At 45.0% G+C, this 16,084-nt stretch overlaps 1 pseudogene; it reads left to right on the forward strand.

The window, feature by feature from the left end:
* Window positions 1–6,215: 6,215 nt before the first annotated feature.
* Window positions 6,216–15,545, forward strand: LOC102146178 (sal-like protein 4; annotated as a pseudogene).
* The last annotated feature ends 539 nt before the right edge of the window (window positions 15,546–16,084 follow it).

A 16,084-nucleotide genomic window follows, 5' to 3' on the forward strand; every position in this document is an offset into this window, starting at 1 on the left:
TTGAACCTGCAGCCTCCAGAACTGTGAGAAAATTAATTTCTGTTGTTTAAGTCACCTAGTGGTATTTTGCGATGGCAGCCCGAGCAAACAGGCACAGTGCTCAACTAATATATTGTTTAAGTAAATGGATAAACAGGTGAATATATATGGCAGAAATCATTAGAAAAACCCAAACCAGAAACAGTTAAGTGGCAGTTCTTAGGGAATGGGACTACAGGTAGGCAGGGGCAAGGCAGGAGATAGTTGCTTTCTATTATGAGTGATTTTTATTTACATAAATGCATTATTATTATTATCATTATTATTATTATTTTCAAGATGGGTCATGCTGTGTCACCCAGGCTGGAGTGCAGTGGTGCAATCTTGGCTCACTGCAACCTCAACCTCCCAGGCTCAAATCATTGTCCCACCTCAGCCTCCTGAGTAACTAGGACTATAGGTGCACACCACCATGCCCAGCTAATTTTTGAAAATTTTTTTGTAGAGATGGGGGTCTTGCTATGTTGCCCAAGCTGGTCTTGAACTCCTGGGCTTAAGCAATCCACCCTTCTCAGCCCCCCAAAGTGCTGGGATTATAGGTGGGAGCCACCTTACCCAGCCCAATGCATTATTTTGATAAATTTTTTTTTTTTTTTTTTTTTGAGACGGAGTCTCGCTCTGTCGCCCAGCCTGGAGTGCAGTGGCCGGATCTCAGCTCACTGCAAGTTCCGCCTCCCGGGTTCACGCCATTCTCCTGCCTCAGCCTCCCGAGTAGCTGGGACTACAGGCGCCCGCCACCTCGCCCGGCTAGTTTTTTTTTTTTTGTATTTTTTTTTAGTAGAGACGGGGTTTCACCGTGTTAGCCAGGATGGTCTCGATCTCCCGACCTCGTGATCCGCCCGTCTCGGCCTCCCAAAGTGCTGGGATTACAGGCTTGAGCCACCGCGCCCGGCCGATAAAGATTTTTAAATGTTGATTTTTTGAGACAAGGTCTTACTGTGTTCCCCAGGCTGGAGTGCAGTGACTATTCACAGGCTCAATCATGGTGCACTATAGCCTTTAATTCCTGGGCTGAAGAGATCCTCCCACCTCAGCCTCTGGAGTACCTGGGACTACAGATGGGCACCACCACATCCAGCTTAGATGTTAATTTTTTAAAAGGGGTTTTTTGGGAGGCTGAGGCAGGCGGATCACCTGAGGTTGGGAGTTTGAGACCAGCCTGACCAACATGGAGAAACCCCGTCTCTACTAAAAATACAAAAATAGCTGGACATGGTGGCGCATGCCTGTAATCCCAGCTACTCAGGAGGCTGAGGCAGGAGAATCGCTTGAACCTGGGAGGCAGAGGTTACAATGAGCCAAGATCGTGCCATTGCACTCCAGCCTGGGCAACAAGAGCAAAACTCCATCTCAAAAAGAAAAAATAAATAAATAAATAAAAAGGTGGGAGGAATTTACAGAACAAAAAACATAAGTTTGTGGGGCTTTATACTAGTGGTTCTCCATGAGGGTGATTTTGCTCCCTTCCCAAGGGATATTTGCCAATGTCTAGAGACATTTTTGGGAGAGTGTTACTGGCATCAAGGATGCTGTTAAGCATCTTACAATGCACAGGACAGCTTGCCACAACAAAGAATTATTCAAACCAGAATGCCAATAGGGGCGAGGCTAAGGAACCCTGCTTTACATAAATGTGCGGATCATAGATGCAAAACAAGTTATTAGGGAGTGGTATGACTGTTTAGTAAACAGAGTCAACCTATGAGAAGAACATGATATAGGAAACCCACTATACTATCCCACAATACATTCTTTTTTTTTTCTTTCTCTCTCTCTCTTTTTTTTTTTTTTTTTTTTTTGAGACAGAGTCTTACTCTGTCACCCAGGCTGGAGTGCAATGGCACGATCTCGGCTCACTGCAACCTCCGCCTCCTGTGTTCAAGCGATTCTCCTGCCTCAGCCTCCCGAGTAGCTGGAATTACAGGCATGCACCACCATGCCTGGCTAATTTTTGTATTTTTAGTAGAGATGGGGTTTCACCATGTTGGCCAGGCTGGTCTTGAACTCCTGGCCTCAAGTGATCCACCCACCTCGACCTCCCAAAGTGCTGGGATTACAGGCGTGAGCCACAGCACTCAGACCCACAATCCATTCTTTAGCGCCTCGGTTAGAGAAAAATTCTAGACCAAGTGATAGTTCCGACTGCAGTGCTAGGAATATAGGAAGCATAGTAAATACAGAGTTCTTTACTGACTTCTGTCCACAGGTCCTGTACAAGCCTTCATTATCTACAAATGCAAATCCCATATTACCTCACTCTCCCTTCACTGCCTCTTCCTGCCAATCTAATGTCTCCCCTTGCTCTTCACGAGTCAACACTCAACACTACCGTCTTTCTTTTATCCCAAACCCCAATTCCAACATTTCTCCCAGACCACAACTCATACTGTAATGCCTTCTCTACATCTCCTTTCTGTCATTTACACAGCACCTCTTTGATGAAATTCTCTCCAACTTCTTGGAAAAGAGTCAACAATTTCTCCCTGATTCCATCTTGCATAAAACCGCAACCCCCTCCTTGCTCAACAACCTACCAAAAGCACCTACTTTTTATACACATATGCAATAAATAAATATTAAACGTCTGGATGTGTTAGGTGTTCGGGTTCTTGTACACTCATGATAAAGGTGTCTGTGTTCATGTTATGCCCAGCTAGAAGTGGTTTAGACAAATGTCTGCTGATCTGGTCTGGGAATATGATTTCTAAGGAGGAGTTTGAGAAGGAACAAGGGTGGTCACTATTCCATGCTACTACTTGGAACATTAGTTTTTCACCTTGAAGAGCAACACTTTTTTGCTGCCAGGTACTGAGAGCTTGCTAAGGAGGGGGAAATGTCCTGTTCCAGAATCAATGCACTGTGGAATATCTGTAAAAGGAAACATAAGAAACTTGTGATAGTGGTTACCTTCAGGGGAAGGAACTGGAGAACTTGGAAATAAGGGAGAAAGAGAGACCTAATATTCAGTGTATGCCCTTTGGTAACTTTGGAACTTTGCTCCATGTGCATATATTAGCTATACGAAAATATTAATTTTATATCAGTATATTGTACAAAGCTACACTTTTATTTTTTGAGACAGAGTCTTGCTCTTGTTGCCCAGGCTGGGGTGCAGCGGCACGATCTCAGCTCACTGCAACCTCCGCCTGCTGGATTCCAGCAATTCTCCTGCCTCAGCCTCCCAAGTAGCTGGGATTACAGGCATGTCCCAACACACCCGGCTCATTTTTATATTTTTAGTAGAGACGGAATTTCTCCATGTTGGCCAGACTGGTCTTGAACTCCTGACTCAGGTGATCCGCCCATCTCGGCCTCCCAAAGTGCTGGGATTACAGGCGTGAGCCACTGTGCCCGGCCAAGCTATACTATTTGGATCTTAAGTCAGACCTCTACACAGCTACAATTGGATGTAATATTATCATATTTCTTATATTTAAAACTGAGGTATTAAATATGTATTTCAGCAATCTATTAGACTCTGAATACCACACTGTGAAAAGACTAAAAAGAAATTAGGTCAGGTGTGGTGGTTCACACCTGTAATTCCAGCACTTTGGAAGGCCAAGGCAGGTGGATCACTTGAGCCAAGGAGTTCAATGTCAGTCTGGGCAACGTGGCAAGATCCCCATCTCTACAAAAAAGTCAAAAAATTAGCTGGCCAAAGTGGTGCACACCTGTAGTCTCAGCTACTTGGGAGGCTGAACTGGGAGGATTGCTTGAGCCTGGGAGGATCACTTGAGTCCAGGAGGTCAAGGCTGTTGTCAGCTATAATCACACCACTGTACTCCCACCCAGGAAACAGAGGGAGATTCTGTCTCAAAAAATAAATAAGAATAATTGGAGGTCTGAAAAAGTTGCAGTGACAAAATTTTAATTACATTTCAATGTACGATATATAATTGATTGATCAGGAGTTTTAAGTACTCTAATACAGATTACAAGTGAAGAAGACCATTTTATCAAGGAATACATAGTTCCCTGTCTTGTTTTAATTTGGGTATAATAAGGACAGAGACCAAATACCTTGGGGTAAAAGAATGCTTTATTGAGAACTCCTTTTCCTCAAAATTTCTGCCTTTTCCCAGTGACTATAAGACCAAATGTCACAAATTTTAAACACACACACACACACACACACATATACACACACACTGAAATTTCCCTTGTCCAAACTGAGAGTCTAACATGAAGATACACTCCTTTTTCATCTGACTTCTAAGGCCTGTCTAAACTTGAGGATGTCTACCAAACCTCTGGCCATCCAAGACAAATGGTCCCCATTCTTTTTTTTTTTTTTTTTTTTGTCTTTTCTTTTTACTTTATTTCTTCTAAAAAAAAAAATGGGACACATGTGCAGAACATGCAGGTTTGTGGAACCAACCCAAATGCCCATCAATGATAGACAGGATAAAGAAAATGTGGTACGTATACACCATGGAATACTATGCAGCCATAAAAAGGAATGAGATCATGTCCTTGGCAGAGATATGGATGAAGATGGAAACCATCATCCTCAGCAAACTAACACAGGAACAGAAAACCTAACACCGCATGTTCTCACTGATAAGTGGGAGTTGAACATTGAGAACAAATGGCCCCCATTCTAATATACCTTCCCCAGGCAAGTCCAGGAAATTAGTTTTCATTCCCACTGATGAGCCTCACTCTACTGGCACCTCCCAACACATCTTGCTTCTAATCTCTGAATTCATTTGCACAAAAGCTAAACTGAAGACTAATTTCAAAAGGTGATGTGAGTATGAAAAAAAAAAAAAAAAGAAGAAGAAGATGAAGAAGAAGAATGTGCTTTTTAACCTTTCTCTTCTAAATGGGGAAGGTATCAGGCTAAGCAGAATCCCAGTCATGCTATCTACCTTACCTGGAGCTATTCCGTATACTTTCTGTCCCTCTACTCTCTGTGTTTCTGTTCTGGGTTAGATAGATATCCCATCAGTTATTACACTTATCTGTGGCAATTTAATCTCTCTATTTTTTTTTTTTTTTTTTTTTTTTTTTGAGACAGAGTCTTGCTCTGTCATCCAGGCTGGAATGCAATAGCGTGATCTCAGCTCACTGCAACCTCCACCTTCCAGGTTCAAGCGATTCTCCTGCCCTAGCCTCCTTAGTAGCTGGGATTACAGGCACGCACCACCACACCCGGCTAATTTCTGTATTTTTAGTAGAGACAGGGTTTCATCATGTTGGTCAGGCTCGTCTCGAACTCCTGACCTCAAGTGATCCACCCACCTTGGCCTCCCAAAGGCGTGAGACGCCGTGCCTGGCCTAATCTCTCTAATTCTAAAATAAAAATATCAGGCTGGGCATGGTGGCTCAAACCTATAATCCCAACACGTTAGGAGGTCGAGGCAAGAGGGAGTTCAAGACCAGCCTGGGCAACATGGTGAAACCCCATCTCCACAAAGAATACAAAAATTAGCCAGACATGGTGGCACATGCCTGTGGTCCTAGCTACTTGGGAGACTGAGGTGGGAAGATCACTTGAGCTTGGAAGGTCAAGGCTGATGTGAGCCATGATCACACCACTGCACTCCATCCTAGATGACAGAGAGACTCTGTCTCAAATAAATACATAAAATAAAAAGTCATCTCTTCACCCTTACTAAATCTATTCCTATCTAACAATAGCTTAATTGGTTGTGCATGTACACTGACTGTTGTATAGGCTGCTCAGGCTGCCATAACCAAATACCACAGACTCACTGGCTTAAACAACGCAAATATATTTTCTCAGAGTTCTGGAGACTGGAAGTCCCAGATCAAGGTGCCAACCAATTTGATTATTTGAGAGTGCCCTCTTCCTGGCCTACAGAAAGCCTCCTTCTTATGAAATAGGAAAGAAGAAACAGCAGCATCCTATTCTCGCACCCTTTAACCAAGGAAGTGCTGAGATGCTAGTAAAGTCTTGTATCAAAGCAAACAAATGCCACAACATTGATTTGTCTTCTTTGAATCGCCATTCCTCCTAATATCCACTAGGTCAAAACTCTGCCTGGGAGACTAGAATACAGACACTGGCCTACCCTGTCCTATTCTGATTGCAGGTTCACAGGCAAATGGTAACTATGTCCATTTAACTCACTCTCTACAGTATTGTTGGGCAGAGAAGCATTTAACTGCTTTTGATGACGACAATTATAGAGAAAAATGAAATATAAATGGCTACTGACAAGTCTCATTGTAGCAACTTTTATAACCCCATTATTAAGGAGACGAATATTTCCATATTCCTAAACAAGAGGTAATAACATGTCTAAAGCCTCTTTGCCCCTCACTTATTTTGTTAAAATGCTATTCTCATTTATTCTCCATCTTTTCCCCCTTGGTGTGCATTAGTTACTATGGAAACATCAGGATATCATAGTTTGGGCTTATCAACATTCTCAAGTTCTATTAGAGTATGAAGGCAATTTACATCAAGGTGTTGGAGAAGGGGGTTGTTGCTGAGGCTTACAAATGAATGAAAGAGAAAATAAAATGTATGGCACAGCCAGACAAACACAGGCCTTATTCAGACAGCACCAGAGAAGCGTTAGGAGTTCATCTCATCTGCCCAATTTATCTACCAGAATCCTGACTGTAATCAATGAGGTCTATCAAGTAAAGATACTCATGTATAACAACACCACCATGAGTTCTTTCAATTCAGAGCTTTAGCAGAAGAGTTTTAAAAATTAGTTGAGTGACTGAACAACACACACTACAGAATTTATTATATGCACATTACTGAACAATTGACTTCGTTATAAGCAAATACACACACACACACACACACACACACCAAGTACCTCGAATATGAAGTCCACATTCCAACCATCAGATTAACCAGCCTACATGTATCTGTATCTATTCTTTCCACGTTTCATCCTATTACAATATATGAGAGTCCCAGAAGAGTTCAACCACGTTTATGATTTCAACTATCACCCATATTCTGAAGATTTCCAAATAGATATTTTGATCCCAGACCTCTGCCCACTTGTGTGTGGGTATCTAGTATGTATCTCCACTACAATGCCTCACATACAATTAAAACTGAATTTATCTTGTGTATTAGTCAAGGTTATTGAGGGTTCTCCAAGATATATATATATATATATATATAAAATGAGAGAGACAGAGATTTATTATAAGGAATTGGCTCATGCAGTGGTGGAGACTGAGAAGTCCCATGATGTGCCATCTGCAAGCCAGAGATCCAAGAGAGCTGGTGGTATAGTTCCAGTCCAAGTCTCCTGAGAACAAGGAGAAGCAAGGTGTAAGTTCCAGTTCAGCTGCAAGAGAAGACCAGTGTCCCAGCTCAGAAACAATCAGGCAGAGAAAATGAATTCTCCCCTACCCTGTCTTTTGTTCCATAAAGGCCTCCAACAGATTGGAAGAGACTCACCCACACTGAGGAAAGCAATCAGTTTTACTCAGTCTACCAATGTAAGTGTTAATCTCATCTACAACCACCCTCACAGACACCCACAGAATAATATTTAGCCAAATATCTGGGCACCCTTTGTTCCACTCAAGTTGACACATAAAATTAACCACCACATCATCTCCCCTCTGGAACTAGATAGTACCCCATATTCTTTACTCCAGTTGTGATATCACATCCGCCCAATCACTCAAGATAGAACTCTTCAAATCACCTTTGCCTCCTCCCTCTCCCTTATTCACTGTATTAGGTTAATCACTAAGTCCTACAATTTTATTTTATTTTTTTTATTTTTTATTTTTTATTTTTTTTTTACGGAGTCTCACTCTGTAACCCAGGCTGGAGTGCAATGGTGCAATCTTGGCTCACTGCAACCTCCATCTCCTGGGTTCAAGAGACTCTCCTGCCTCAGCCTCCTGAGTAGCTGGAAGTACAGGCACCCGTCATCATCCCTGGCTAATTTTTGTATTTTTGTAGAGATGGGGTTTCTCCATGTTGGCCAGGCTGGTCTTGAACTCCTGACCTCAGGTGACCCGCCCACCTTGGCCTCCCAAACTGCTGGGATTACAGGTGTGAGCCATCGCGCCCAGCCAAGTCCTGCAAATTTTACCTTCTAAAAAATTCCTCAAATTTGTCCCTGCCTTGGCTGGGTGTGGTGTCTCACGCCTGTAATCCCAGAACTTTGGGAGGCCAAGGCAGGTGGATCACAAGGTCAGGAGTTTGAGACCAGCCCGGCCAACATAGTGAAACCCCGTCTCTACTAAAGATACAAAAAAATTAGCTGGTGTGGCGGCATGCACCTGTAATCCCAGCTACTCGGGAGGCTGAGGCAGGAGAATCACTTGAACCTGGGAGGCAGAGGTCGCAGTGAGCCGAGATCTCGCCATCACATTCCAGCCCGGGTGACAGAGCGAGACTCCATCTCAAAAAAAATATAGATATATATATATTTTGTCCCTGCCTGTATATTTCTGTTACCCATGCCAGTGATCACAGTTCACTGCAGCCTCAACCTCCTGGACTCAAGCCATCCTCCCACCTCAGTTTCCCTAGTAGCTAGGACCACATGGGCACTCCACCGCCACCATACCCAACTAACTTTTTTAATTTTCATAGAGACAGGATCTCCCTATGTTGCCCAGGGTGGTCTCAAACTCCTGGGCTCAAGCGATCCTCCCACGTTGGCCCCCCAAAGTGCTAGAATTACAGACATAAGCCACTGCACCTGGCTTATATTTCTTTTTTGACATTATCTATTAATGCTATGAGAGACAAGGAATTGTTTTTGAAACAGTCTCACTCTGTCGCCCAGGCTGGAGTGCAGTGGCACCAGCATAGCTCACTGCCACCTTGACCTCCCCAGGCTCAGGTGATCTTCCTGCCTCAATCTCCTGAGTAGCTGGGACCACAGTTGTGCACCATCATATCTGACTGATTTTTTGTATATATTTGTTTTTGTTGTAGAGATGGGGTTTCATCAGTTGCCCAGACTGATCTCAAACTCCTGGGCTCGAGGGATCTGCCCACCTCAGCCTCCCAAATTGCTGGGATTACAGGTGTGAGCCCCCATGCCCAGCCAGAGATGAGGATTAAGCTCAATTCCACCATTCCTACCTTCCATCCACTCCTTCCAATAAAGTTGTAGCATTATTTTTATTTCCTCTAATAGGAATCTTTTTCACTTTAAATAACATACATCCACTTATATTTTCTGTTTAATCAACCATAGATAGTATCTCCTTAACAACTTACTTTGCAAGATGAAGATATATTAGTGTTCTATATTTCTCTCTAACTCTCCTTACCCCTACCACCCAACCTATATCCGTTTCTCCACATCTCTATTTTCACCCTTTACCAAGCCATCATCTTAACAAGCCAGGTGCTCCAATGAACCACCCAGGGAATGGTGATGAAGTGGATGAGGACAAAGTGATGGTAAAGCAGCTTCATGGGTAGGAAACTCACATCTCTAAGAAATGCTGTGCAGAATTCGTTAGCATCTCTGAATTCTTGGAACATAAGAAAAATCGCACTAAAAATCCACCTGTCCTCCCCATGAATGACAGCATGGAGCCAGTGCCTTCAGAGGACTTTTGTACAGCTGTACCAAGCCACCAGTCACCCAGTTCAAGCAGCGACAGTCCCAAGGAAAATGGTGGCAGCTAAGGGGACATAAAGGAGAAGCTGGGTGCAGAGTCTGTCTTGCACTTAAAGACAGAGACTGCCCTACCATCCGCACCCCAGAACATAAGCTATTTACCCAAAGGCAAAGTGGCCAATATTAATGTGACTCTTCAGGCATTACAAGGAGACAAGGGAGTAGTAAATCAGTTGAGCTCATATGTGCTGCTGGCCCCTCTGCCCAGCGCCAACAGCATCTTTTCAACGACAGCAGATCCAGCTCACTGAGCAGATCTTCATTCAAGTGAACTCATGGGCCTCCCACATCCTCCACTCAAGCTAATACCCTGAAGACCTTAGATAGCCACATGTCCAAGCAAGTTTCTGCAGCTGTGGCTTTGCTTAGCCAGAAAGCTGGAAGCCAAGGTCTGTCCCTGGACACCTTAAACAAGCCAAGCTATCTCACCAATTTCCCTTCTGCTGCCAGCTCTGTGACCCCATGGCTGACACCCTTCACCCTGAAGCTGGATAGGACACGTGTGATCCTGAACATTGTGTCTCAGCTCCCAAGTGCTTTGCTACCTCGGGCTTGGGTTCTGTGCTCTTCCAGAGTCCTTTCTCTACTGTGGCATTATACCCATCCAAGAAAGAGAAAGATAAGCCACCAAACATCTGAGATGTATGTCGAACCCAAAGACGAGGCCATCCTCTACAAGCACAACTGTAAGAACTGTAGCAAGGTTTGGGAGACTGGTATCTCCTTGCAGATCCATTCCCACATGCATACTGGAGAGAGACCCTTCATGTTCTCTGTGTGTGGTCACGGCTTCACCACCAAGGGTAACCTGAAGGTACACTTTCATCAATATCCCCAGGTGAAGGCAAATCCCCAGCTGTTTGCCAAGTTCCAGAACAAAATGGTGGTAGGCAATGTCACCCCATGCACTCTCTGTACCTGTCCCCATAGATGAATCCAGTCTCTCTTTAGACAGCAAATTTGTCCTTGTAACAAGGACCCCCTCCATAGAACTATCTCAAAATCTTTCTTCGGGCGCTAACCCCAATGACCACATGGGTGGCTCATTGCTGGGCCTTCTCCAGAAAGTGAGAGTGGACCCACACTCCCTGGGGTGGGGCCAAACCATAATTCCCCAAGGGTTGGCGGCTTTCAAGGGAGTGGGACCACCAAGCCCGGGTCAGAGACCATGAAATTGCAGCAGCTGGTAGAGAACAGCAACAAGGCCACTTCTGACCCCAGTGAATGTCTCATTTGCCACCGAGTCTTAAGCTGCCAAAGGTCCTTCACAATGCATTACCTCCCTTGGGAAAACTGGCCTCCATACCTTGTCTACACAGTCCCTGTACAGGGCTTCTGATAGGTAAGTAAAGAATGTTGCTTTCTAACAGGCCCAGGAGCCCCAAGTTATCTTGGGACCTCAAGAGAAGAGGAAATTTACCCAACTCATAGGTATTTGATGGTACAAACCCATGGATGGGTTCGGCTTTAAAAAAAAGTCTTACCTGGCCGAAACTGTGGTTCATGCCTGTAATCCCAGCACTTTGGGAGGCCAAGGCGGGCAGATCACGAGGTCAGGAGATTGAGACCATCCTGGCTAACATGGTAAAACCCCGTCTCTACTAAAAAAAAAACACAAAAATTAGCCGGGTGTGGTGGCACGTGCCAGTAGTCCCAGCTACTCGGGAGGCTGAGGCGGGAGAATCACTTGAACCCGGGGGCGGAGGTTGCAGTGAGCTGAGATTGCACCACTGCACTCCAGCCTGGGCAACAGAGCAAGACTCCATATATATAAAAAAAAGAGGCTTATCTAAGATTCCTTATGGAACAGAGTTCTGTCAAAGACAGTTTTAAAAGCTTAGTTAAAAATAATTGTTCTTGAAGCCAAGGCAGGTGGATCGCTTGAGGTCAGGAGTTCAAGACCAGCCAGGCCAATATGGTGAGACCCCGTCTCTACTAAAAAATACAAAAATTAGCTGGGCGTGGCAGTGTGTGCCTGTAATCCCAGCTACTTGGAAGGCTGAGGCCCAAGAATCGCTTGAACCCAGGAGGCAAAGGTTGCAGTGAGCCAAGATCATGCCACTGCACTCCAGCCTGGGTGACACAGTGAGACTCCATCTCGGGAAAAAAAAAAAAAACTAACAATTATTATTATTATTGCTGCACTTTATACAAATAATCAGGCCAAGTATAATAAAGCAAATTAGTCTTACCATGATTTGTCTTTAGTAAAAATGGGAGACTGGAGAGAGAAAAATTGTTTCAAGAACGATGATACACCTGTTATTAAATTATAGTCTCATTCGTTGTTTTTAAGTTTTTCCCACAATTTAGACTAACCGTGCTTATTCCTGTGAACCAACCAGTGATCTCTGGCTGCTGCTCAGAAGAAACAAGAGGGATAGGTAATGTAAAAATCTGGGTCAGTATTCTAATTCTGGGCACCTATTAGATTCAGCTAGCAACACCATATCCATATTATTGTTGTACTCTTTGTGTAGGAACGCAGGATAAGCTTACTCAACATTTTCTTAAATTGAATACTTATTACAGATATCACCTTTTGTCAGAACTCAAGAGTTATGGATGGACGTCACCATACTTACACTTTCTGACTGAGCTCCTCTCTACCCTGAATACAAGAGACCCTAATAGGTAGGCAGGAATATCATTGCCCAATTCAGCCTGAAGAAGTTACAGAAGATGGATCTTCGTCTCTCGATAACCCTTAAGATTAAGGGTTCCCGGCCAGGCACGGAGGCTCACACCTGTAATCCCAGCACTTTGGGAGGCCGAGGCTGGTGAATCACCTGAGGTCAGGAGTTCAAGACAGCCTGGCCAACATGGCGAAACCCCGTCTCTACTAAAAATACAAAAATTAGCCAGGCATGGTGGCATGCACCTGTAGTCCCAGCTACTTGGGAGGCTGAGGCAGGAAAATCGCTTGAACCCGGGAGGCAAAGGTTGCAGAGGGCCAAGATCGCGCCACTGCACTCCAGCCTGGGTGACAGAGCAAGACTCCATCTCAAATAATAATAGTAATAATAATAATAATAATAGATTAAGGATTCCTTTGTAAAAGGCAGGGGAGAAATATGTCAGAGGTGTTCAAACCAGAGTGCCTCCATCCTGAATAGGGGCTGCGTAAAATGAGGCTGAGACCTACTGGGCCGCATTCCCAGGAGGTTAAGCATCCTAAGTCACAGGATAAGATAAGAGGTCAGCACAAGATACAGGTCACAAAGACCTTGCTGATAAAAACAACATGTGGTAAAGCAGCAGGCCAAATCCCACCCAAACCAAGATGGTGAGGAAAGTAACCTCTGGTCCTCCTCACTGCTCATTATATGCCAATTATAATACATTAGCATGCTAAAAGACACTCCCACCAGCACCATGACAGTTTACAAATGCCAAGGCAACGTCAGGAAGTTACCATGTATGGTCTAAAACGGGGAGGGACCCTCAGTTCTGGGAGTTGCCCAACCCTTTCCCGGAAAACTCATGAATCAACCGCCACTTGTTTAGCATGTAGTCAAGAAATAACCACAAAAATAGCCAACCTGCAGCCTTCAAGGCTGCTCTGCCTATGAAATAGCCATTCTTTTATTCCTTTACTTTAATAAATTTCCTCTCACTTGGAAAAAAAATACATTACCACACCCACACTGGGGAGAGACCCATCCAATGTGAAATTTGTGGCCAACCTTTTTCTACCAGAGGCAACATAAAGACACTTCTCAGGGTTCACTGAACCAACTTATCCATAAGTACATAATCCCATTAGTCAAAAGAAATTTACCAACATGGTCATGTTGCAACAACATATTTGGATGAACATGGGCACTCAGATTCCCAGCATGCCCCCGCCAGAGAATCCCGGTGATTTTAGGGGTCCTGAGCCAATGATGGTCAGTGAGAATGGTAATACAAGTGCCATCTGCCATGATGATGTTGAAAGAAGACACCACTGTGGACAAAGTCAGCATCCAGGATGCCCCCAGTAGCTACTCAAAGGTCCTCATACCTCTTCTTAGCATCCACTTAATATCACCTACCTTAGGGTTTGCCATGAAGGCTTCCCTAGCAGTCACCAGGAAAGTGGGTCCTGTTCTTTCTGGCCTGCAGTGGCAGAGGAGCTGAAAAAACAATTTAGTGGAGAGCAACAGTTTAATGACTCATTCTCACTGATGGGACACCAGAACTATTAGCCAAACTCCAGATGCTGTGGAAACCACATCCTTCCAAGCACGCTCCCTGGCCAGTAGCCAAGCAGAAAGCATTATGTCAAAGTCTCCAGATGCTGGGGGCAAAGCTGAGCACCCCAAGAACAGCCACACTGAGATGGGCCACCTCCCATCAACGTTTTTCTAAGTCCAGTCAACCTATGTCAAAGTTCAAGTTTTGACAGGCTTGGTGACCAGTGCTTGTAATTTCAGCTACTAATGAGACTGGGGCAGGAGGATCACTTGAGCCCAGGAGTTCAAGGTTGTGGTAAGCTATGATTGTGCCACTGCACTCCAGTCTGTGCAAAAAGGAGAGACCCTGTCTCTAAAAAATAAAAATGAAAAGTTGAAGTTCCTGGTGATACAGCTAGGAGACAGGGAAACACTGGGTAGAAGAGGGCAGTTCCCCAGCAAAGGTCCCACCCTCAAGCCTGGATACCCACAGCCCTAAGTAAGAACAGGCGTTCATGTTTTCGTGTCAAAAATGTTGCCTTTTGGCCCATCACACCCCCTATCCTGCACCCATATAAACCCCAAACCCGAGGCTCCAGAAGCAGGAGATGAGGAGATGAGCAGACAAATGGCAGAATGGCACGGCACAGGAGAGAAGAGAAGAAACATCAGGAGGAGTTTGGCTGGGAATGGTTGGAGAATCAGCCACTGGATGGCCAAACTCCAGGGGAAGATCATCTTCCCACTCCATCCCCTGTCCAGCTCCTCATCTATCCCACTGAGAGCCACCACCACCACCTAATAAAACTCTGCATTATCCATCCTTCAAGTCCATGTGTGACCTGATTCTTCCAGGATTCTGGACAACAACTCAGGACACAGAAAGCTGTCACACTGGCCCTCTGCCTTTGCAGAAAGGTAGAGGGTCCACTGAGCTGATTAACACTTAAGCCATCTGCAGATGGCAAGGCTAAAAGGGCGCACTATAACACACGCCCACTTGGGCTCCTGCACCTGTCTGTCTGTTTACTCCCCCTCCTGTAAGAGGTTTGAGCAGCAGTGTCGACCAAACAGACAAGCCACACCCCTGTCACACGACCTGTGAGGGGGCTCAGGGAACTCTCCGCTTTCACTGGCACATTTGTTGGATCCTCAATCATGTCCCTGGTGTTAGTGGCCCAGCCACACTGACCAGGCCAAGCAACCCAGCTGCACACAGTGTGAGAAGAACTTCTCGTCCACTAGTGCTCTTGAGATTCACAAGTGGACTCACACTAGAGAATAGCCTTTTGTGCGCAGCATACATGGGCAAGCTTTTACCGCCAAAGGCAACTTGAAGGTCCACTGTATGACTCATGGAGCAAACAATAACTCAGCATGCCAGAGAAGGAAGCTAGCCATTGAGAACACTGTGGCTCCATTAGGTATGAATGGAAAGAATCTCAGAAATGTTTCCAGGAAATCCTGGCCCCTTCAGTGAAGGTGGTGGAACCAATACACCAACATGCTTAACAGTAATCTTGTCATGAAGACTAGCAAGATCTCTATGACCCAGAGTGGTGGTGTTCCCACACTCTCAGTTTCTGTGGGGGCCAACTCTGCTGTGAATAACACTACTGAGTCCAAGATGGATGGCTCCCAGTCAGGTATCAATGCCAATGTGGAAAAACCAGGTGCTACTGAGACTGTTCCCACACACTGGTTCCCTCACTTCCTGGAAGAAAACAAGATTGTGGTCAGCTAAGCTAAAGGGGAACTTGCCTGGAAGAAGAAATGTAGACAGAGTGAAATGTCTAGACCAAGCTTGTTCAACCCTCAGCATGCAGGCCACATGCAGCCCAGGGCGGCTTTGAATGTGGCCCAACACAAATTACAAATTCGTTAAGTTTCTTAAAACATTCTGAGATTTTTGGCCGGGCGCGGTGGCTCAAGCCTGTAATCCCAGCACTTTGGGAGGCCGAGACGGGCGGATCACGAGGTCAGGAGATCGAGACCATCCTGGCTAACCCGGTGAAACCCCGTCTCTAGTAAAAAAAATACAAAAAAATAGCCGGGCGAGGTGGCGAGCGTCTGTAGTCCCAGCTACTCGGGAGGCTGAGGCAGGAGAATGGCGTAAACCCGGGAGGCGGAGCTTGCAGTGAGCCGAGATCTGGCCACTGCACTCCAGGCTGGGCGACAGAGCGAGACTCCGTCTCAAAAAAAAAAAAAAAAAAAAATTCTGAGATTTTTTGTGATTTTTTTTTTTTCAGCTTATCGGCTATTGTTAGTGTTCGTGTATTTTAT

Source organism: Macaca fascicularis, chromosome X, assembly GCF_037993035.2.
Source record: "Macaca fascicularis isolate 582-1 chromosome X, T2T-MFA8v1.1".
Taxonomy (NCBI): domain Eukaryota; kingdom Metazoa; phylum Chordata; class Mammalia; order Primates; family Cercopithecidae; genus Macaca; species Macaca fascicularis.